At 48.9% G+C, this 24,995-nt stretch overlaps 1 protein-coding gene across 5 annotated transcripts in view; it reads left to right on the forward strand.

The window, feature by feature from the left end:
• The window catches only part of THSD7B (thrombospondin type 1 domain containing 7B), a 1,210,507-nt gene that overhangs the window by 1,036,572 nt on the left and 148,940 nt on the right, over positions 1 to 24,995 (forward strand). The window lies entirely within an intron of this gene.

The raw sequence follows: 24,995 nt of genomic DNA on the forward strand, positions 1-24,995 counted from the left end.
TCGGGGGGGTTCGGTTTCCGAGAAACCGAACCCGCTCATCTCTACTGATGAGGTGGATATATTGGAACATGAAGGTATGCATCCTTTATATCTAGGGATACCATAACCCCCCCCCCCCCCCCTTCCAGGCTGGCGATGACTGCTCTGAGAGATTCCATCTTGAACTTGAACCTTTTCAAGTATAGGTTCAGGGATTTTAAATTTAAAATGGGTCTGACCGAACCGTCCGGTTTCGGGACTACAAACAGGGTTGAGTAATATCCCCTCCCTTGTTGCTGTAGGGGAACCTTGACCACCACCTGTTGAAGATACAATTTGTGAATTGCATTTAACACTAACTCCCTTTCTGAGGGAGAAGCTGGCAGGGCCGATTTGAAAAACCGGCGAGGAGGCACCTCTTCGAATTCCAGCTTGTAACCCTGAGAAACAATTTCTACTGCCCAGGGATCCACCTGTGAGTGAACCCAGATGTGGCTGAAAAGTCGAAGACGCGCACCCACTGGGGCGGACTCCCGTCGCGGAGCCCTAGCGTCATGCGGTGGATTTTGTAGAGGCCGGGGAGGACTTCTGTTCCTGGGAACTATCTGTGTTGTGCACCTCGTACTTTCTTATTTCTCTGTGACCGAAAGGACTGCATCTGATAATGTGGCGCTTTCTTAGGCTGTGAGGGAATATAAGGCAAAAAATTGGATTTACCAGCTGCAGCTGTGGAAACCAGGTCCGAGAGACCTTCTCCAAACAATTCCTCACCTTTGTAAGGTAAAACCTCCATATGCCTTTTTGAGTCGGCATCACCTGTCCATTGCCGGGTCCATAGGACTCGTCTAGCAGAAATCGACATAGCGTTGATTCTAGTGATGAGCGGATTCGGTTTTACTCGGTTTTACTCGGTTCTCAAAACCGAATCTTATTGGCTATCCAAAACACGTGACATCAGTGAGCCAATAAGATTCGGTTTTGAGAACCGAGTAAAACCGAGTAAAACCGAATCCGCTCATCACTAGTTGATTCTAGAACCCAATAGACCAATGTCTCTTTGAGCATCTCTCATATATAAGACAGCATCTTTTATATGTCCTAGGGTCAATAAGATGGTATCCTTATCCAGGGTTTCAATTTCCGCTGATAAGGTATCCGTCCATGCTGCTACAGCGCTACACACCCAGGCCGACGCAATAGCCAGTCTGAGTAAGGTACCCGAATGCATGTAAATGGACATCAAGGTAACCTCCTGCTTGCGATCTGCAGGATCCCTGAGGGTAGCCGTGTCCTGGGATGGCAGCGCTACCTTCTTGGATAAGCGTGTCAACGCTTTGTCCACCCTAGGGGAGGATTCCCACCGTATCCTGTCCTTAGGCGGGAAAGGATACGCCATAAGAATCCTTTTGGGAATCTGCAGTTTTTTGTCTGGAGATTCCCAAGCTTTTTCACATAACTCGTTCAGCTCATGTGAGGGAGGAAAGGTTACTTCAGGTTTCTTTTCCTTATACATGTGTACCCTCGTGTCAGGGACAGGGGGTTCCTCTGTGATATGCAAAACATCTTTTATTGCAATAATCATATATCGAATACATTTAGCCAATTTTGGCTGTAACTTTGCATCATCGTAGTCGACACTGGAGTCAGAATCCGTGTCGGTATCTGTGTCTACTATTTGGGATAGTGGGCGCTTTTGAGACCCCGAAGGTCCCTGCGACATAGAGACAGACATGGGTTGATTCCCTGGCTGTTCCCTAGCTTCCGCTTTGTCTAATCTTTTGTGCAATAAATTTACATTAGCACTTAAAACATTCCACATATCCATCCAGTCAGGTGTCGGCGTTGTCGACGGAGACACCACATTCATTTTCTCCTCCTCCTCCCCCGGAAAGCCTTCTACCTCAGACATGTCAACACACGCGTACCGACACACCACACACTCAGGGAATCCTCTTATCTGAAGACAGTTCCCCCACAAGGCCCTTTGGAGAGACAGAGAAAGAGTATGCCAGCACACACCCAGCGCTATATGACCCAGGAAAAACACAATATGTTTACCCAGATAGCGCTGTAATCTGTATATTGTACCAATTATGTGCCCCCCTCCCTTCTTTAAAACCTTCTTTCACCGTGGATAAGCAGGGGAGAGTCCAGGGAGCTTCCTCTCAGCGCTGTGCTGTGGAGAAAATGGCACTGGTGAGGGCTGAGGAAGAAGCCCCGCCCCCTCAGCGGCGGGCTTCTGTCCCGCTCAAATATGTAAAAAACCTGGCTGGGGCTCTTTATATATACAGTGCCCAGCTGTATATATATACTTTTGCCAAAAAAAGAGGTTTATTGCTGCCCAGGGCGCGCCCCCTGCGCCCTGCACCCTTACAGTGCCTGCCTGTGTGTGCTGTGTGGGAGCAATGGCGCACAGCTTTACTGCTGCGCGTTACCTCAGTGAATTTCTGAAGTCTTCTGCCGCCTCTGAAGTCTTCTTACTTCTCATACTCACCCGGCTTCTATCTTCCTGCTCTGCGAGGAGGACGGCGGCGCGGCTCTGGGACGGACGGCGAGGGTGAGACCTGCGTACCGATCCCTCTGGAGCTAATAGTGCCCAGTAGCCTAAGAAGCAGAGCCTTGAAACTCACAGAAGTAGGTCTGCTTCTCTCTCCTCAGTCCCACGATGCAGGGAGTCTGTTGCCAGCAGGCTCCCTGAAAATAAAAAACCTAACAAAATACTTTCTTTCAGGAAACTCAGGAGAGCTCCCTGTAATGCACCCAGTCTCCTCCGGGCACAGTAGTAAACTGAGGTCTGGAGGAGGGGCATAGAGGGAGGAGCCAGTGCACACCCATACCTAAGGTCTTTCTTAAAGTGCCCATGTCTCCTGCGGAGCCCGTCTATCCCCATGGTCCTTACGGAGTCCCCAGCATCCTCTAGGACGTAAGAGAAATAGACACCAAACATATAGAGGGGATTCTTGAAGCACACTGTACCTATTGGAGGGAGGGACAGGTTTGGGTTACACAGTGGATATTACCAAGAGGGGGTCCCTTAAATAGACAGCTACAAGAGTGGATATACAATGCAATAGGTATATGCAATTGCGGTCGAATTCCCGAAAATGTCGAAAAACGGGACATTTTTGCCAAAAAAAAAAAAAAATTGACAATGCAATTGAAACGGACTTTCCAAATTCGACTTTTTGAAATTCGACATTTGTCAAATTCGACATTTCTGCAATAGTACAAATGCGGCAATTCGACAAAAGTATATTCAATTGAAGTTTGGAAATTCGACAACAGTGCTTTTAGACAGTAAATTCGTCATTTTCAATCCGCCACACTTTGGTGGCGGAATCTAATAAAAATTTTTAAAAACATGTTTTTTTTTGGTGTTTTTTTTATTGGTAATAGCATATCTATTTATATTAGAAGTGATTAGGTACTTGGTTTGTCTATTTTGGAGGCACAAGTATTATTTATATATTTTTAAAAATATATATATATATTTTTTTAAATGGAATGGTAAAAATCTGAAAAAAAATTGCGTGGGGTCCCCCCTCCTAAGCATAACCAGCCTCGGGGGGTAATGACAGGGTGGGAATGACAGGGGATCCCCCGTATTTTTAAAACCAGCACCGGGCTCTGCGCCTGGTGCTGGTGCAAAAAATACGGGGGACAAAAAGAGTAGGGGTCCCCCGTATTTTTTACACCAGCATCGGGCTCCACTAGCTGGACAGATAATGCCACAGCCGGGGGTCACTTTTATACAGCGCCCTGCAGCCGTGGCATTAAATATCCAACTAGTCATCCCTGGCCGGGGTACCCTGGGGGAGTGGGGACCCCTTCAATCAAGGGGTCCCCCCAGACACCCAAGGGCCAGGGGTGAAGCCCGAGGCTGCCCTGGGGGAGTGGGGACCCCTTCAATCAAGGGGTCCCCCCCAGACACCCAAGGGCCAGGGGTGAAGCCCGAGGCTGTCCCCCCCCATCCAAGGGCTGCGGATGGGGGGCTGATAGCCTTGAGAAAATTGAAAGAATATTGTTTTTTCCAGTAGTACTACAAGTCCCAGCAAGCCTCCCCCGCAAGCTGGTACTTGGAGAACCACAAGTACCAGCATGCGGGAGAAAAACGGGCCCGCTGGTACCTGTAGTTCTACTGGGAAAAAAATACCCAAATAAAAACAGGACACGCACACCGTGATAGTAAAACTTTATTTCACACATGTCGACACATACACTGGTAATCCAGCTCTGGCCACGCCACACTACCGCCCGCCATCGCTGCTAGGTAACTGCAGCGCTGCCGAGGAGCACGTGTGCTCTACATACCCCTTCTCCTTCCCCGCCCCAGACTGGGCTGCACCGCTCACCAGCGTTACTACGTGGACTCGGTGTTGAGCCTGAAGGACGAGGACTGTCACCCGGCAGCAGCTGATTTTGGGGGAGGAGGTTGAGCATGCTCTTCACCAATCCCTTCTCCCCTCGGCTGCGCTCCTCAATGCCAGGCGTGACGTCAGATCATGCGTGCCCACACAGCCTTTTGGCACCTGACGTTCCTCTCACCTGCTCTCTCGCTAGCCCTTTCCCTGCGTTCCTCTCACCTGCTCTCTCCCTAGCCCTCCCCGCGTTCCTCTCACCTCTCTCCCTAGCCCTACCCATGTTCCTCTCACCTGCTCTCTCCCTAGCTCTCCCCCCGCGTTCCTCTCATCTGCTCTCTTCCTTGCCCTCCTGCGTTCCTCTCACCTTCTCTCTCCCTAGCCCTCCCCCTGCATTCTTCTCACCTGCTCTCTCCCTAGCCCTCCCCCCGCGTTCATCTCACCTGCTCTCTCCCTACCCCACCCCCGCATTCCTCTCACCTGATTTCTCCCTAGCTCGACCCAGTGTGCTACTCTGCTGCTGCAAAGTGTAAAAAAGAGGGACTCTGCCTGCCTAATGTGTAAAAAGGGGGCCTCTGCTGCCATAATGTGTAAAAAGGGGGACTCAGCCTGCCTAATGTGTAAAATGGGGGACTCTGCTTCTGTAATGTGTAAAAAAGAGGGATTCTGCCTGCCTAATTTGGAAAAAAGGTGGAATTTGCCTGCTGTTATGTGTAAAAAGGGAAACTCTGCTGCCAAAATGTGTAGAAAGGGGGACTCTACCTGCCGTAATGTGTAAAAGGGAGCTCTACCTGCTGTACTGTATAAAAGAGGACTCTACCTGCTGTAATGTGTAAAAGGGAGCTCTGCCTGCCATGATATGTAAAAGCGAGCTCTGCCTGCCTCAATGTGTAAAAGGGAGCTCTGTGGCCACGCCCATTCTCTATGAAGCCACACCCCTATATTTTATCAGCGTGCCCGTGGCGCGCACTGTCCCTGTTTTGTGTATGGGAGGGGCGCAGGTGCTATTTCTTGCACACAGCGCTAAAATGTCTAGTTACAGCACTGGCAACTGGTATTGAAGTTTGCCCAAATAGAATAGGGAAAGGAACTCTGTAGGCTGACCATCAATAGATTAACTCACAATTAAATGGAAATTAAATAAAATCACATTCGAAATGCGGTACATCCCGCCACTTATCGTGTACATACCAGTGTAAATTTCGTTGGTATGCACCAAGAAATTAGCAAAGGACAGCCATCCCAAATCGATCTTTCCATTGCAGTAGAAGGACTTCCGGGTTTAGGACCGGGAGTCCTTCTATGCATGCGCAGTGTGACGCTGTGGCCGTCGGGGGTGCTGGGAGGGATCCTATTAGATCCCCCTCAGGTGGAGTCATGAAAATAATCCCATAGGCTTGTATTGGGTAACGCCACCCAAACATGAGGTTACCTAATGGGATCAATGGCATTTTCAGGGTTTTTTTAATCACATTTTAATGTTTAGTACATCTCGCCCTGCCCCCCGTAGGGCGAGATGTACTAAACATTAAAATGTGATTGTCATTTTTTTGTTGGCAGCCAGCAGATGGTGCCCAATGGAGCTATTCAATTGTAGCTCCATTTTGGGTGCAATCAGCTGCTGGCGCCGATGGAGGGTTGGGGTCCTGTATTCGCCCCTCCCACACCCTGCACAGGCCATGACCATACCGCGCCGGCCAGCTGCTGGTGGCTACTGGTGTCCTCTACCCCCTAGACTGGCCGGGAGCTGTGCGGAGACTAGTGAGCTTACACGTGCCAGTACTAGTATATTCAGTATAGTGCAGCATCATTATAGCCTTCCCATTACAGATATACAGCATCTATATTTATAAAAGGTTAATGCTACATGTCACACACACACTCAGCGTGACAGAGCCCCGGCTCCCAGCAGCAGGACTTCCAGAAACACAGCAGCTCCTGTGTGAGTAGCGAGCTCCCTCCTAATATGGGGGTTATTCCGAGTTGATCGCAAGCTGAAAATGTTCGCTGCGCAGCGATGATGCAAAAAAAGGCACTTCTGTGCATGCGTATGTGGCGCAATGTGCACGCGCAATGTACTTTCACACAAGGTCTAGCAAAGCATTTCAGTCGCACTGCTGGCCGCAGAGTGATTGAGATGAAGTGGGCGTTTCCTGGGTGTCAACTGACCCTTTCCAGAGAGTGTTCGGAAAAACGCAGGCGTGGCAGGAAAAACGCAGGCGTGGCTGGGCGAACGCAGGGCGTTTTCGTGACATCAAATCCGGAACTGAATGGTCTGAAGTGATCGCAAGCGCTGAGTAGGTCTGAAGCTACTCTGAAACTGCACAAAATTATTTTGTAGCCGCTCTGCGATCCTTTCGTTCACACTTCTGCTAAGCTAAGATACACTCCCAGTGGGAGGCGGCATAGCGTTTGCACGGCTGCTAAAAACAGGTAGCGAGCGATCAACTCGGAATGACCCCCATAATCCATACCTGGTGCCTTGGCTTTTGACTAGAATATATATATTTTACTCAGGCTTTCACACACACACCATGTTTGTTTTCCCTTTTTTAAGGGTGGGGGCACAAAACTCAACTTGCCTTCGGGCAACTGGGATGAACTTACGTCCCTGACAACAATACATACAAACATACATATACACAAACTAACACATACAGTACAGTATATACTCACATATATACACATACTTACACAGTATACACGCATGCATTTTTGATGCAGCAGCTGATACTCTCTCTCACCCGCACCCCCCCCCCTCCAACTTGCAACGCAGTCCAAAACAAAGCTCCATTAATTGATGTAGCACTGCAGCAGACTCTAGAGATGAGCGGGTTCGGTTTCTCTGAATCCGAACCCGCCAGAACTTCATGTTTTTTTTCACGGGTCCGAGCGACTCGGATCTTCCCGCCTTGCTCGGTTAACCCGAGCGCGCCCGAACGTCATCATGACGCTGTCGGATTCTCGCGAGGCTCGGATTCTATCGCGAGACTCGGATTCTATATAAGGAGCCGCGCGTCGCCGCCATTTTCACACGTGCATTGAGATTGATAGGGAGAGGACGTGGCTGGCGTCCTCTCCATTTAGATTATAAGAGACTGAGAGAGATTTACTGGAGCTGACTAGGAGGAGTACTGTTACTGTAGAAGTGTAGAGACTGAGTGGAGAGAGTTTACTAGTGAGGACAGTGCAGTTTACTTTATAATCCGTTCTCTGCCTGAAAAAAGCGATACACAGCACACAGTGACTCAGTCACATACCATATCTGTGTGCACTGCTCAGGCTCAGGCCAGTGTGCTGCATCATCTATTATCTATATATAATATTATATATATCTGTCTGACTGCTCAGCTCACACAGCTTATAATTGTGGGGGAGACTGGGGAGCACTACTGCAGTGCCAGTTATAGGTTATAGCAGGAGCCAGGAGTACATAATATATTATATAGTGAGTGACCACCAGACACACAGTGCAGTTTATTTAATATATCCGTTCTCTGCCTGAAAAAAGCGATACACACAGTGACTCAGTCAGTCACATACCATATCTGTGTGCACTGCTCAGGCTCAGGCCAGTGTGCTGCATCATCTATTATCTATATATAATATTATATATATCTGTCTGACTGCTCAGCTCACACAGCTTATAATTGTGGGGGAGACTGGGGAGCACTACTGCAGTGCCAGTTATAGGTTATAGCAGGAGCCAGGAGTACATAATATATTATATAGTGAGTGACCACCAGACACACAGTGCAGTTTATTTAATATATCCGTTCTCTGCCTGAAAAAAGCGATACACACAGTGACTCAGTCAGTCACATACCATATCTGTGTGCACTGCTCAGGCTCAGGCCAGTGTGCTGCATCATCTATTATCTATATATAATATTATATATATCTGTCTGACTGCTCAGCTCACACAGCTTATAATTGTGGGGGAGACTGGGGAGCACTACTGCAGTGCCAGTTATAGGTTATAGCAGGAGCCAGGAGTACATATTATATTAAAATTAAACAGTGCACACTTTTGCTGCAGGAGTGCCACTGCCAGTGTGACTGACCAGTGACCTGACCACACTGACCACCAGTATAGTTAGTAGTATACTTATATTGTGATTGCCTGAAAAAGTTAAACACTCGTCGTGTGACTTCACTTGTGTGTTTTTTTTTTTTTTTATTCTATAAAAATAAAACTCATTCTGCTGACAGACAGTGTCCAGCAGGTCCGTCATTATATAATATATAATATATACCTGTCCGGCTGCAGTAGTGATATATATATATTTTTTATATCATTTATCATCCAGTCGCAGCAGACACAGTACGGTAGTTCACGGCTGTGGCTACCTCTGTGTCTCTGCACTCGGCAGGCAGTCCGTCCATAATTGTAATACCACCTAACCGTGGATTTTTTTCATTCTTCTTTATACATACATAGTTACATAGACATCTTCTCTTTATCAACCAGTCTATATTAGCTGCAGACACAGTACAGTACGGTAGTTCACGGCTGTGGCTACCTCTGTGTCTGCACTCGGCAGGCAGTCCGTCCATAATTGTATACCACCTAACCGTGGTTTTTTTTCATTCTTCTTTATACATACATAGTTACATAGACATCTTCTCTTTATCAACCAGTCTATATTAGCTGCAGACACAGTACAGTACGGTAGTTCACGGCTGTGGCTACCTCTGTGTCTGCACTCGGCAGGCAGTCCGTCCATAATTGTATACCACCTAACCGTGGATTTTTTTCAGTCTTCTTTATACATACATAGTTACATAGACATCTTCTCTTTATCAACCAGTCTATATTAGCTGCAGACACAGTACAGTACGGTAGTTCACGGCTGTGGCTACCTCTGTGTCTGCAGTCGGCAGGCAGTCCATAATTGTATACTAGTATCCATCTCCATTGTTTACCTGAGGTGCCTTTTAGTTGTGCCTATTAAAATATGGAGAACAAAAATGTTGAGGTTCCAAAATTAGGGAAAGATCAAGATCCACTTCCACCTCGTGCTGAAGCTGCTGCCACTAGTCATGGCCGAGACGATGAAATGCCAGCAACGTCGTCTGCCAAGGCCGATGCCCAATGTCATAGTACAGAGCATGTCAAATCCAAAACACCAAATATCAGAAAAAAAAGGACTCCAAAACCTAAAATAAAATTGTCGGAGGAGAAGCGTAAACTTGCCAATATGCCATTTACCACACGGAGTGGCAAGGAACGGCTGAGGCCCTGGCCTATGTTCATGGCTAGTGGTTCAGCTTCACATGAGGATGGAAGCACTCAGCCTCTCGCTAGAAAAATGAAAAGACTCAAGCTGGCAAAAGCAGCACAGCAAAGAACTGTGCATTCTTCGAAATCCCAAATCCACAAGGAGAGTCCAATTGTGTCGGTTGCGATGCCTGACCTTCCCAACACTGGACGTGAAGAGCATGCGCCTTCCACCATTTGCACGCCCCCTGCAAGTGCTGGAAGGAGCACCCGCAGTCCAGTTCCTGATAGTCAGATTGAAGATGTCAGTGTTGAAGTACACCAGGATGAGAAGGATATGGGTGTTGCTGGCGCTGGGGAGGAAATTGACCAGGAGGATTCTGATGGTGAGGTGGTTTGTTTAAGTCAGGCACCCGGGGAGACACCTGTTGTCAGTGGGAGGAATATGGCCGTTGACATGCCAGGTGAAAATACCAAAAAAATCAGCTCTTCGGTGTGGAGGTATTTCACCAGAAATGCGGACAACAGGTGTCAAGCCGTGTGTTCCCTTTGTCAAGCTGTAATAAGTAGGGGTAAGGACGTTAACCACCTCGGAACATCCTCCCTTATACGTCACCTGCAGCGCATTCATAATAAGTCAGTGACAAGTTCAAAAACTTTGGGTGACAGCGGAAGCAGTCCACTGACCAGTAAATCCCTTCCTCTTGTAACCAAGCTCACGCAAACCACCCCACCAACTCCCTCAGTGTCAATTTCCTCCTTCCCCAGGAATGCCAATAGTCCTGCAGGCCATGTCACTGGCAATTCTGACGAGTCCTCTCCTGCCTGGGATTCCTCCGATGCATCCTTGCGTGTAACGCCTACTGCTGCTGGCGCTGCTGTTGTTGCCGCTGGGAGTCGATGGTCATCCCAGAGGGGAAGTCGTAAGCCCACTTGTACTACTTCCAGTAAGCAATTGACTGTTCAACAGTCCTTTGCGAGGAAGATGAAATATCACAGCAGTCATCCTACTGCAAAGCGGATAACTGAGGCCTTGGCATCCTGGGTGGTGAGAAACGTGGTTCCGGTATCCATCATTACTGCAGAGCCAACTAGAGACTTGTTGGAGGTACTGTGTCCCCGGTACCAAATACCATCTAGGTTCCATTTCTCTAGGCAGGCGATACCGAAAATGTACACAGACCTCAGAAAAAGAGTCACCAGTGTCCTAAAAAATGCAGCTGTACCCAATGTCCACTTAACCACGGACATGTGGACAAGTGGAGCAGGGCAGGGTCAGGACTATATGACTGTGACAGCCCACTGGGTAGATGTATGGACTCCCGCCGCAAGAACAGCAGCGGCGGCACCAGTAGCAGCATCTCGCAAACGCCAACTCTTTCCTAGGCAGGCTACGCTTTGTATCACCGGTTTCCAGAATACGCACACAGCTGAAAACCTCTTACGGCAACTGAGGAAGATCATCGCGGAATGGCTTACCCCAATTGGACTCTCCTGTGGATTTGTGGCATCGGACAACGCCAGCAATATTGTGTGTGCATTAAATATGGGCAAATTCCAGCACGTCCCATGTTTTGCACATACCTTGAATTTGGTGGTGCAGAATTTTTTAAAAAACGACAGGGGCGTGCAAGAGATGCTGTCGGTGGCCAGAAAAATTGCGGGACACTTTCGGCGTACAGGCACCACGTACAGAAGACTGGAGCACCACCAAAAACTACTGAACCTGCCCTGCCATCATCTGAAGCAAGAAGTGGTAACGAGGTGGAATTCAACCCTCTATATGCTTCAGAGGTTGGAGGAGCAGCAAAAGGCCATTCAAGCCTATACAATTGAGCACGATATAGGAGGTGGAATGCACCTGTCTCAAGTGCAGTGGAGAATGATTTCAACGTTGTGCAAGGTTCTGATGCCCTTTGAACTTGCCACACGTGAAGTCAGTTCAGACACTGCCAGCCTGAGTCAGGTCATTCCCCTCATCAGGCTTTTGCAGAAGAAGCTGGAGGCATTGAAGAAGGAGCTAAAAGGGAGCGATTCCGCTAGGCATGTGGGACTTGTGGATGCAGCCCTTAATTCGCTTAACAAGGATTCACGGGTGGTCAATCTGTTGAAATCAGAGCACTACATTTTGGCCACCGTGCTCGATCCTAGATTTAAAGCCTACCTTGGATCTCTCTTTCCGGCAGACACAAGTCTGCTGGGGTGCAAAGACCTGCTGGTGACAAAATTGTCAAGTCAAGCGGAACGCGACCTGTCAACATCTCCTCCTTCACATTCTCCCGCAACTGGGGGTGCGAGGAAAAGGCTCAGAATTCCGAGCCCACCCGCTGGCGGTGATGCAGGGCAGTCTGGAGCGACTGCTGATGCTGACATCTGGTCCGGACTGAAGGACCTGACAACGATTACGGACATGTCGTCTACTGTCACTGCATATGATTCTCTCAACATTGATAGAATGGTGGAGGATTATATGAGTGACCGCATCCAAGTAGGCACGTCACACAGTCCGTACTTATACTGGCAGGAAAAAGAGGCAATTTGGAGGCCCTTGCACAAACTGGCTTTATTCTACCTAAGTTGCCCTCCCACAAGTGTGTACTCCGAAAGAGTGTTTAGTGCCGCCGCTCACCTTGTCAGCAATCGGCGTACGAGGTTACATCCAGAAAATGTGGAGAAGATGATGTTCATTAAAATGAATTATAATCAATTCCTCCGCGGAGACATTGACCAGCAGCAATTGCCTCCACAAAGTACACAGGGAGCTGAGATGGTGGATTCCAGTGGGGACGAATTGATAATCTGTGAGGAGGGGGATGTACACGGTGATATATCGGAGGGTGAAGATGAGGTGGACATCTTGCCTCTGTAGAGCCAGTTTGTGCAAGGAGAGATTAATTGCTTCTTTTTTGGGGGGGGTCCAAACCAACCCGTCATATCAGTCACAGTCGTGTGGCAGACCCTGTCACTGAAATGATGGGTTGGTTAAAGTGTGCATGTCCTGTTTTGTTTATACAACATAAGGGTGGGTGGGAGGGCCCAAGGACAATTCCATCTTGCACCTCTTTTTTCTTTTCTTTTTCTTTGCATCATGTGCTGATTGGGGAGGGTTTTTTGGAAGGGACATCCTGCGTGACACTGCAGTGCCACTCCTAGATGGGCCCGGTGTTTGTGTCGGCCACTAGGGTCGCTAATCTTACTCACACAGTCAGCTACCTCATTGCGCCTCTTTTTTTCTTTGCGTCATGTGCTGTTTGGGGAGGGTTTTTTGGAAGGGCCATCCTGCGTGACACTGCAGTGCCACTCCTAGATGGGCCCGGTGTTTGTGTCGGCCACTAGGGTCGCTAATCTTACTCACACAGCTACCTCATTGCGCCTCTTTTTTTCTTTGCGTCATGTGCTGTTTGGGGAGGGTTTTTTGGAAGGGACATCCTGCGTGACACTGCAGTGCCACTCCTAGATGGGCCCGGTGTTTGTGTCGGCCACTAGGGTCGCTTATCTTACTCACACAGCGACCTCGGTGCAAATTTTAGGACTAAAAATAATATTGTGAGGTGTGAGGTATTCAGAATAGACTGAAAATGAGTGTAAATTATGGTTTTTGAGGTTAATAATACTTTGGGATCAAAATGACCCCCAAATTCTATGATTTAAGCTGTTTTTTAGTGTTTTTTGAAAAAAACACCCGAATCCAAAACACACCCGAATCCGACAAAAAAAATTCGGTGAGGTTTTGCCAAAACGCGTTCGAACCCAAAACACGGCCGCGGAACCGAACCCAAAACCAAAACACAAAACCCGAAAAATTTCAGGCGCTCATCTCTAGCAGACTCCCCACAACCCCCAATGCCACACACCTCCGAGGCACCTTACCAGCATCTCCCAGAATTGCGGTGCAGTGCCACTGACACGAGCAAACAGAGCTGTCTGGGAGGATCCATTCACCGCAGCAGCTCCACAGGCAGACTTGGCCACCTCCGTGGCTACTTATGCAGTAGGCTGGTGTGTTAGCAACTTATCACCTTGCACTTATCGCTGCTTCATCACTTCTTTATCCCTTCTCCATGCTTAATACATCTGCCCCTGAGTTTGGGAAACACTGCCCAATGCAATACAGCTGTTGCTTCTAAATAGGATGGGTGTTTTGTTACAAACAACATCAGTGATGTAATTCCAGGCTTCTATACTCTCTATTTTATTTTCTGAAACCTGCAATAGGAAATCATGTTACTGCAACCCTGTATGTGTATATATATATATATATATATATACACACACATATATATATACAGCTGTAAATGTGTATGTATGTATGTATGTATGTATGTATGTATATATATATATATTAGAGATGAGCGGGTTCCGTTCATTGAGAGCCGAACCCCCCCGAACTTCACCTATTTTACACAGGTCCGAGGCAGCCTCAGATCCTCCCGCCTTGCTCGGTTAACCCGAACGCGCCCGAATGTCATCATCCCGCTGTCGGATACTCGCGAGATTCGTATTCTATATAAAGAGCAGCGCGTCGCCGCCATTTTCACTCGTGCATTGGAGATTGAACGGAAAGGACGTGGCTGTGTTCTCTCCCTGAAAAGCTCTGTATCTGTGCTCAGTGTGCTGCAAATATCTGTGCTCAGTGTGCTGAAAATAAGATTTTACTCACCGGTAAATCTATTTCTCGTAGTCCGTAGTGGATGCTGGGAACTCCGTAAGGACCAGGGGGATAGCGGCTCCGCAGGAGACTGGGCACAACTAAAGAAAGCTTTAGGACTACCTGGTGTGCACTGGCTCCTCCCTCTATGACCCTCTTCCAGACCTCAGTTAGGATACTGTGCCCAGAAGAGCTGACACAATAAGGAAAGGATTTTGAATCCCGGGTAAGACTCATACCAGCCACACCGTATAACTCGTGATACTATACCCAGTTAACAGTATGAAATATAACTGAGCCTCTCAACAGATGGCTCAACAATAACCCTTTAGTTAAACAATAACTATATACAAGTATTGCAGACAATCCGCACTTGTGACGGGCGCCCAGCATCCACTACGGACTACGAGAAATAGATTTACCGGTGAGTAAAATCTTATTTTCTCTGACGTCCTAGTGGATGCTGGGAACTCCGTAAGGACCATGGGGATTATACCAAAGCTCACGGGCGGGAGAGTGCGGATGACTCTGCAGCACCGAATGAGCGAACTCTAGGTCCTCCTCAGCCAGGGTATCAAACTTGTAGAATTTAGCAAATGTGTTTGACCCCGACCAAGTAGCTGCTCGGCAAAGTTGTAAAGCCGAGACCCCTCGGGCAGCCGCCCAAGAAGAGCCCACCTTCCTCGTGGAATGGGCTTTTACAGATTTAGGATGCGGCAGTCCAGCCGCAGAATGTGCAAGTTGAATCGTGCTACAGATCCAGCGAGCAATAGTCTGCTTTGAAGCAGGCGCACCCAACTTGTTGGGCGCATGCAGGATAAATAGCGAGTCAGTCTTTCTGACTCCAGCTGTCCTGGAAACATAGATTTTTAGGGCCCGGACTACGTCCAGCAACTTGGAGTCCTCCAAGTCACGAGTAGCCGCAGGCATCACAATAGGCTGGTTCAAATGAAACGCTGAAACAACCTTTGGGAGAAATTGGGGACGAGTCCTCAATTCCGCCCTATCCATATGGAAAATCAGATAAGGGCTTTTACAAGACAAAGCCGCCAATTCTGATACACGCCTGGCCGAAGCCAAGGCCAACAGCATGACCACTTTCCACGTGAGATATTTTAGTTCCATGGTTTTAAGTGGTTCAAACCAATGCGACTTTAGGAAATCCAACACCACGTTGAGATCCCAAGGTGCCACTGGGGGCACAAAAGGGGGCTGAATATGCAGCACTCCCTTAACAAATGTCTGAACTTCAGGTAGTGAAGCCAGTTCTTTTTGGAAGAAAATCGATAGAGCCGAAATCTAGACCTTAATGGAGCCCAATTTTAGGCCCATAGTCACCCCTGACTGTAGGAAGTGCAGAAATCGACCTAGCTGAAATTCCTCCGTTGGGGCCTTCCTGGCCTCACACCACGCAACATATTTCCGCCATATGCGGTGATAATGGTTTGCGGTCACTTCTTTCCTAGCTTTAATTAGCGTTGGGATAACTTCCTCCGGAATGCCCTTTTCCTTCGGGATCCGGCGTTCAACCGCCATGCCGTCAAACGCAGCCGCGGTAAGTCTTGGAACAGACAGGCCCCTGCTGCAGCAGGTCCTGTCTAAAGCGGCAGAGGCCATGGGTCCTCTGAGATCATTTCTTGAAGTTCTGGGTACCAAGCTCTTCTTGGCCAATCCGGAACAATGAGTATAGTTCTTACTCCTCTCCTTCTTATTATTCTCAGTACCTTGGGTATGAGAGGCAGAGGAGGGAACACATACACCGACTGGTACACCCACGGTGTTACCAGAGCGTCCACAGCTATCGCCTGAGGGTCCCTTGACCTGGGGCAATATCTTTTTAGCTTTTTGTTGAGGCGGGACGCCATCATGTCCACCTGTGGCCTTTCCCACCGGTGTACAACCATTTGGAAGACTTCTGGATGAAGTCCCCACTCTCCCGGGTGGAGGTCGTATCTGCTGAGAAAGTCTGTTTCCCAGTTGTCCACTCCGGGAATGAACACTGCTGACAGTGCTAACACATGATTTTCCGCTCATCGGAGAATCCTTTTGGCTTTTGCCATCGCCATCCTGCTTCTTGTGCCGCCCTTACGGTTTACATGGGCGACCGCCGTGATGTTGTCTGACTGGATCAGCACCGGCTGGTGTTGAAGCAGGGGTCTTGCCTGACTTATGGTATTGTAAATGGCCCTTAGTTCCAGAATATTTATGTGTAGGGAAGTCTCCTGACTTGTCCATAGTCCTTGGAAGTTTCTTCCCTGTGTGACTGCCCCCCAACCTCGAAGGCTGGCATCCGTGGTCACCAGGACCCAGTCCTGTATGCCGAATCTGCGGCCCTCTAGAAGATGAGCACTCTGCAGCCACCACAACAGCGACACCCTGGTCCTTGGAGACAGGGTTATCAGCCGATGCATCTGAAGATGCGATCCGGACCACTTGTCCAACAGATCCCACTGAAAGATCCTTGCATGGAACCTTCCGAATGGAATGGCTTCGTAAGAAGCCACCATCTTTCCCAGGACTCGCGTGCAGTGGTGCACCGACACCTTTTTTGGTTTTAGGAGGTCTCTGACTAGAGATGACAACTCCTTGGCCTTCTCCTCCGGGAGAAATACTTTTTTCTGTTCAGTGTCCAGAACCATCCCCAGGAACAGTAGACGCGTTGTAGAACCAGCTGCGACTTTGGAATATTCAGGATCCAGCCGTGCTGTAGTAGCACTTCCCAAGCTAGTGCTACACCGATCAACAACTGTTCCCTGGACCTCGCCTTTTATAAGGAGATCGTCCAAGTACGGGATAATTAAAACTCCCTTTCTCCGAAGGAGTATCATCATTTCGGCCATTACCTTGGTAAATACCCTCGGTGCCGTGGACAGACCAAACAGCAACGTCTGGAATTGGTAATGACAGTCCTGTACCACAAATCTGAGGTACTCCTGGTGAGGAGGGTAAATGGGGACATGCAGGTAAGCATCCTTGATGTCCAGTGATACCATGGAATCCCCCTCGTCCAGGCTTGCAATCACCGCCCTGAGCGATTCCATCTTGAACTTGAACCTTCTTAAATAAGTGTTCAAGGATTTTAAATTTGAAATGAGTCTCACCGAACCGTCCGGTTTCGGTACCACAAACATTGTGGAATAGTAACCCCATCCTTGTTGAAGGAGGGGTACCTTGATTATCACCTGCTGAGAATACAGCTTGTGAATCGCCTCCAGCACTGCCTCCCTGTCCGGGGGAGCTGTCGGCAAGGCAGATTTGAGGAAACGGCGAGGGGGAGACGTCTCGAATTCCAGCTTGTACCCCTGAGATACCACTTGTAGAATCCAGGGATCCACCCGTGAGCGAGCCCACTGGTCGCTGAAGTTCTTGAGACGGGCCCCCACCGTACCTGGCTCCGCCTGTGGAGCCCCAGCGTCATGCGGTGGACTTAGAGGAAGCGGGGGAGGACTTTTGTTCCTGGGAACTGGCTGTATGTTGCAGCTTTTTCCCTCTACCTCTGCCTCTGGGCAGAAAGGATGCGCCTCTAACCCGCTTGCCTTTCTGGGGCCGAAAGGACTGTACCTGATAATACGGTGCTTTCTTTGGCTGTGAGGGAACATGGGGTAAAAATGCTGACTTCCCAGCTGTCGCTGTGGAAACGAGGTCCGAGAGACCATCCCCAAACAACTCCTCACCCTTGTAAGGCAATACTTCCATGTGCCTTTTAGAATCTGCATCTCCTGTCCACTGCCAAGTCCACAATCCTCTCCTGGCAGAAATGGACATTGCGTTTATTTTAGATGCCAGCCGGCAAATATCCCTCTGTGCATCTCTCATGTACAAGACAGCATCTTTAATATGCTCTACGGTTAGCAATATAGTGTCCCTGTCTAGGGTATCAATGTTTTCCGACAGGGAATCTGACCACGCAGCTGCAGCACTGCACATCCATGCTGAAGCAATAGCCGGTCCCAGTATAATACCTGAGTGTGTATATACAGACTTCAGGATAGCCTCCTGCTTTCTATCTGCAGGCTCCTTTAGGGCGGCCGTGTCCGGAGACGGTAGTGCCACTTTTTTTGACAGACGTGTGAGCGCTTTATCCACCCTAGGGGATGTCTCCCAACGTGACCTGTCCTCTGGCGGGAAAGGGTACGCCATTAGTAACTTTTTAGAAATTACCAGTTTCTTATCGGGGGAAGCCCACGCTTCTTCACACACTTCATTTAATTCATCAGATGGGGGAAAAACCACTGGTAGTTTTTTCTCCCCAAACATAATACCCTTTTTTGTGGTACCTGGGGTAATATCAGAAATATGCAACACATTTTTCATTGCCGTAATCATGTAACGGGTGGCTCTATTGGAATGTACACTAGTCTCATCATCGTCGACACTGGAGTCAGTATCCGTGTCGACATCTGTGTCTGCCATCTGAGGTAGCGGGCGTTTTAGAGCCCCTGATGGCTTTAGAGACGTCTGGGCAGGCACAGGCTGAGAAGCCGGCTGTCCCACATCTGCTATGTCGTCAAACCTTTTATGTAAGGAGTCGACACTGTCGCGTAATTCCTTCCACATAACCATCCACTCAGGTGTCGACCCCGCAGGGGGTGACATCACATTTATCGGCACCTGCTCCGCCTCCACATAAGCCTCCTCATCAAACATGTCGACACAGCCGTACCGACACACCGCACACACACAGGGAATGCTCTGACTGAGGACAGGACCCCACAAAGCCCTTTGGGGAGACAGAGAGAGAGAGTATGCCAGCACACACCAACAGCGCTATATAACAAGGGATTAACACTATAACTGAGTGATTTTTCCCAATAGCTGCTTGTATACACAATATTGCACCTAAATTTAGTGCCCCCCCCCTCTCTTTTTTACCCTATGTAGTCTGGAAACTGCAGGGGAGAGCCTGGGAGCGATCCTTCCAGCGGAGCTGTGAGGGAAAATGGCGCCAGTGTGCTGAGGGAGATAGCCCCGTCCCTTTTTCGGCGGACTTCTCCCGCTTTTTTCTATGTATATCCGGCAGGGGTATTTTACACATATATAGTCTCTATGACTATATTATGTGTTATTTGCCAGCCAAGGTACTCAATATTGCAGCCCAGGGCGCCCCCCCCCCAGCGCCCTGCACCCATCAGTGACCGGAGTGTGAGGTGTGCATGGGAAGCAATGGCGCACAGCTGCAGTGCTGTGCGCTACCTTGATGAAGACCGAAGTCTTCTGCCGCCAATTTCCAGGACCCTCTTCTTGCTTCTGGCTCTGTAAGGGGGACGGCGGCGCGGCTCCGGGACCGGACGACCGAGGCTGGGCCTGTGTTCGATCCCTCTGGAGCTAATGGTGTACAGTAGCCTAGAAGCCCAAGCTAGCTGCAAGCAGGTAGGTTCGCTTCTCTCCCCTTAGTCCCTCGTAGCAGTGAGTCTGTTGCCAGCAGATCTCACTGAAAATAAAAAACCTAAAATAAACTTTCTTTTTCTAAGAGCTCAGGAGAGCCCCTAGTGTGCATCCAGCTCAGCCGGGCACAAAATTCTAACTGAGGTCTGGAGGAGGGTCATAGAGGGAGGAGCCAGTGCACACCAGGTAGTCCTAAAGCTTTCTTTAGTTGTGCCCAGTCTCCTGCGGAGCCGCTATCCCCCTGGTCCTTACGGAGTTCCCAGCATCCACTAGGACGTCAGAGAAAATATCTACGTTCGCTGCCTGAAAACGCTCCATATCTGTGCTCAGTGTGCTGCAAATATCTGTGCTCAGTGTGCTGCATTGTGGGGACTACCAGTATATAATTATAGTAGTACAGTACAGTAGGCCATTGCTGTATCTTGCAGCTCTGTGTCAAGTATACTGTGCTGCATTATTGTGCTGTGTCAAGTATATAATATCTGTGCTGCATTATTGTGAGCAGTATATAGTAGGACAGTGCAGCATTTTGGTGACCAGCAGTATACATATACAGTAGTACAGTACAGTAGGCCATTGCTGTATCTTGCAGCTGTGTCAAGTATACTATCCATATCTGTGCTGCATTGTTGTGAGCAGTATATAGTAGGACAGTGCAGCATTTTGGTGACCAGCAGTATACATATAGTACAGTATAGTAGGCCATTGCTGTATCTTTCAGCTCTGTGTCACTTCTAGTATCCTGATCAGTGCTCAGTATCTGCTGCATTGTAGTGACCAGTATGTATACTGTACTGTGCGACGTGTGTTATACACCTGGTGATTTTATACATCCTGTAATCTGTACTGAGCGATGTGTGAGATACACCTGGGGATTATACACCCTGTATACTGTACTGTTCGGCGTGTGATACACCTGCTGATTATACACCCTGTATACTGTACTGAGCGATGTGTGAGATACACCTGGGGATTATACACCCTATATACTGTACTGTGTGATGTGTGAGATACACCTGGTGATTATACATATTGTAATCTGTATTGAGCGATGTGTGAGATACACCTGGGGATTATACACCCTATATACTGTACTGTGCGATGTGTGTGTGATACACCTGGTAATTAATTATACACCCTGTATACTGTACTGTGTGACGTGTGTTATACACCTGGTAATTACACATCCTGTAATCTGTACTGAGCGATGTGTGAGATACACCTGGGGATTATACACCCTATATACTGTACTGTGCGATGTGTGTGATACACCTGGCAATTAATTATGCACCCTGTATACTGTACTGTGCGACGTGTGTTATATACCTGGTGATTATACATCCTGTAATCTGTACTTGGCGATGTGTGAGAAACACCTAGGGATCATGGACTCTGTATACTCTACTGTGCGATGTGTGATACACCTGGTGACTATACACAGTGGCGTAACTAGAAATTTTTCTCCCCCAAGCCAAAAAATTCTTCGGCGCCCCCCCCCCCCCCCATACACCCCATAATTGGCACTAGTAAAGGGATAAATATGTGCGCGCCATAGGCGCGCTGCCAAAAAAGGGCGTGACTTCGTTGAAATGGGCGTGGCTTCGTGTAAAGGGGCGTGGCATTGCAGGAAAAGACTACCTTATACCCCAGTTTTGCAACCTGCACGCCCAGACGTTAGCCACCACAGGAAAGAAAAATAATCCTGATTCATGCCCCTTACATTATTTGTCATTTTTCCTCCTTATAGTAATGCCCAGTATACATTATTCCACATACTGCAATGGCCTTAGCCATTATGCCACACACAATAATGCACATGACACAATATGCACACACTGTAATGCCCCCGACACATTATGCCACACACCGTAATGCCTGTGACACATTATGACAGGAATCGCAATGCCCGTTATACATTATGCTACACACTGCAATGCCCCTGATACATTATAGCACATACAATGTCTGTGACACAGTATGACACACACCACAATGATCCTGAGACATTATACCACATACCACAATGCCCATGATATAGTATACAACACACCGTAATGCCTGACACATTATGACACACACCGCAATGTCCGTGATACATTATGCCACACACTGTAATGCCCATTACACATTAAGTTCTACAGTAAGGCTTCTAATTACTTTTAAATTACCTGCTCGTTGCCAGGGGTTTCATGCTCTTGGTTCCATGCACGGTGCCAGGGGTTTTCATGCTCAGGGTGTCATGCTCGTTGCCAGGGGTTTCATGCACTGGGTGTCATGCTTGTTGCCAGCAGTTTCATGCTCTTGGTTCCATGCACGGTGCCAGGGGTTTTCATGCTCAGGGTGTCATGCTCGTTGCCAGGGGTTTCATGCACTGGGTGTCATGCTCGTTGCCAGGGGTTTCATGCACTGGGTGTCATGCTCGTTGCCAGGGGTTTCATGCACTGGGTGTCATGCTCGTTGCTAGGGTTAGTGCTTGTTGCTAGGGCCGTGCTCCCAGTGCCACATATGCCCCCAGTGCCAGATATTCCCCCACAGTGCCAGGTATATGCCCCCAGTGCCAGATATTCCCCCACAGTGCCAGGTACATGCCCCCAGTGCCAAATATACCCCCCCCAGTGCCACATATGCCCCCTCAGTGCCTGCTCCCCCCAGTGCCAAATATTCCCCCACAGTGCCACATATGCCCCCTCAGTGCCAGCTCCGCCCAGTGCCAGATATTCCCACAGTGCCAGGTATATGCCCCCAGTGCCAGATATTCCCCCACAGTGCCACATATGCCCCCTCAGTGCCTGCTCCCCCCAGTGCCAAATATTCCCCCACAGTGCCAGGTATATGCCCCCAGTGCCAGATATTCCCCCACAGTGCCAGGTATATGCCCCCAATGCCAGATATTCCCCCACAGTGCCAGGTATATGCCCCCAGTGCCAGATATTCCCCCACAGTGCCAGGTATATGCCCCCAGTGCCAGGTATATGCCCCCAGTGCCAGATATTCCCCCACAGTGCCAGGTATATGCCCCCAGTGCCAGATATTCCCCCACAGTGCCTGCTCCCCCTCCCCCCTCTCCTTTATGTTGGAGGGACACGGAGCGCACAGCGCGCACCTCTCCCGTGTCCCTCCTGGCTCTCCGGCCGGTCTAATAAAGGAAGTGCCGGTTCGTGAGCCAATCAGAGCTCACGAACGGCACTTCCTTTATTAGACCGGCCGGAGAGCCTGGGAGGGACACAGGAGAGGCGCGCGCTGTGCGCTCCGTGTCCCTCCTTACAGCAGCGGAGGGAAGGAGACCGCAGATTGACATGCGGATGCTCGTCCGCATGTCAATCTGTGCAAAGTCAGACATGCATGATATGTCAGTGATGACAGGGCTGCATGTGACAGGGACAGTGACATGATGTGAGGAGGGGAATGCAGGTAGCACAAACCCACAACCTGAGAGTTATATAGTGGAAGTAGCACGGTCCCCCAGTAGAACAGAGTATATAAGGAGATGCATAATGTGCTGCGCTATATAATAAACTGTGAAAAAATCGATAATTTCACAAGGGCACTGACATGATGTGAGGAGGGGAATGGAGGCAGTAGAAAGCCACAGAATGAAAGTTGTATAGTGGGAAGAGCAGGGTCCCTTGGGGGACCAAAAACGGGCCCGGCCACCAGTGCCGTAACTAGGCATTTTAGCGCTGTGTGCAAGAAACGGCATTGGCACCCCCCCATGCAAGATAGGGGCAGTGCGCGTCGTAGGTGCGTGAAAAATATATAGGGGTGTGGCTTCATGGGAAAGGGGCGTGGCCACAAAATAATACCAATTCATACTATGGTGCACAGTAGTCTCCATTATTCAAATTACGCTGCACAGTAGCGCCACTACAGCAGGTAGAGCCCCTTTTACACACTACAGCAGACAGTCCTCCTTTTTACACATTACGGCAGACAGCGTCCCCTTTTTACACATTATGGCAGACAGCGTCCCTTTTTACACATTATGGCAGACACCGTCCCCTTTTTTACACATTACGGCAGAGTCCCCTTTTTACACATTATGGCAGACAGCGTCCCCTTTTTACACATTACGGCAGACAGCGTCCCCCTTATTACACATTACGGCAGACAGCGTCCCCCTTTTTACAAATTACAGCAGACAGCATCCCCCTTTTTACACATTATGACAGACAGCATCCCCTTTTTACACATTACGGCAGACAGCGTCCCCTTTTTACACATTACGGCAGACAACGTCCCACTTTTTACACATTATGGCAGACAGCGTCTCCTTTTTACACATTACGGCAGACAGCGTCCCCTTTTTTACACATTACGGCAGACAGCGTACCCTTTTTTACACTTTACGGCAGACAGCGTACCCTTTTTACACATTACGGCAGACAGCGTCCCCCTTTTTTACACATTGCGGCAGACAGCATACCCTTTTTTACACATTACGGCAGACAGCGTCCCACTTTTTACACATTACGGCAGACAGCGTCCCCTTTTTACACATTAAAGCAGACAGCGTCCCCCTTTTTTGCACATTACGGCAGACAGCGTCCCCTTTTTTACACATTACGGCAGACAGCGTCCCACTTTTTACACATTACGGCAGACAGCGTCCCCTTTTTACACATTATGGCAGACAGCGTCCCCTTTTTACACATTACGGCAGACAGCGTCCCCCTTTTTACACATTGCGGCTGACAGAATAGATAGAGAAATAGAGAGAGTGACAGAGAGAGAGAGAGACTTACCATCTCTCCCCGCTGGCAGTCAGGCTCCTCGTACTGGCAGATCCCTCGGTGCAGGCAGCAGAGAAGGAGGAGGATGGAGGGGGACTGGAACCGCAGCAGCGCTATGTCATTGGTAGTAGCGCCACTGCAGCTGTCCCCTCTCCTTCCGTATTGGATGCCCGGCGCCGCTGTGAATGCTGGGATGAAGGAACCGCATCCCAGCATTCACAGCAGCTCCGGGCAGCCAATACAGAAGGAGAGGGGACAGCTGCAGCAGCGCTACTACCAATGACATAGCGCTGCTGCGGCTCCAGTCCCTCTCGCTCCTCCTCCTTTTCCGCTGCCTCCAGCGCTGCTCTCTCCTCCCCAGCGCGGCGCACACAGCAGAGGCGGCATGTAATGAATCAGTCTGACTCATTACATGCCGCTGGCCGTTGCGCCCTCAGTGCGTCAGGGAAGCAAGTTATGCCTATATATACTAGATCTCCAACCACCGTAAATTAACAAACAACTATCATTCTAATTTACCATCCTCATCCCGTAGCAAAGCAAGGGTATTCGGCTATCTACAATGTTATTTATACTGTGCATTTTTATAAACAGACATTCTTAAAATCCCGGACATCGCCGGGTACTCCAGCTAGTATGTGTGTATATATATATATATATATATATATATATAT

This window comes from Pseudophryne corroboree, chromosome 7, assembly GCF_028390025.1.
Source record: "Pseudophryne corroboree isolate aPseCor3 chromosome 7, aPseCor3.hap2, whole genome shotgun sequence".
NCBI classification, from domain to species: domain Eukaryota; kingdom Metazoa; phylum Chordata; class Amphibia; order Anura; family Myobatrachidae; genus Pseudophryne; species Pseudophryne corroboree.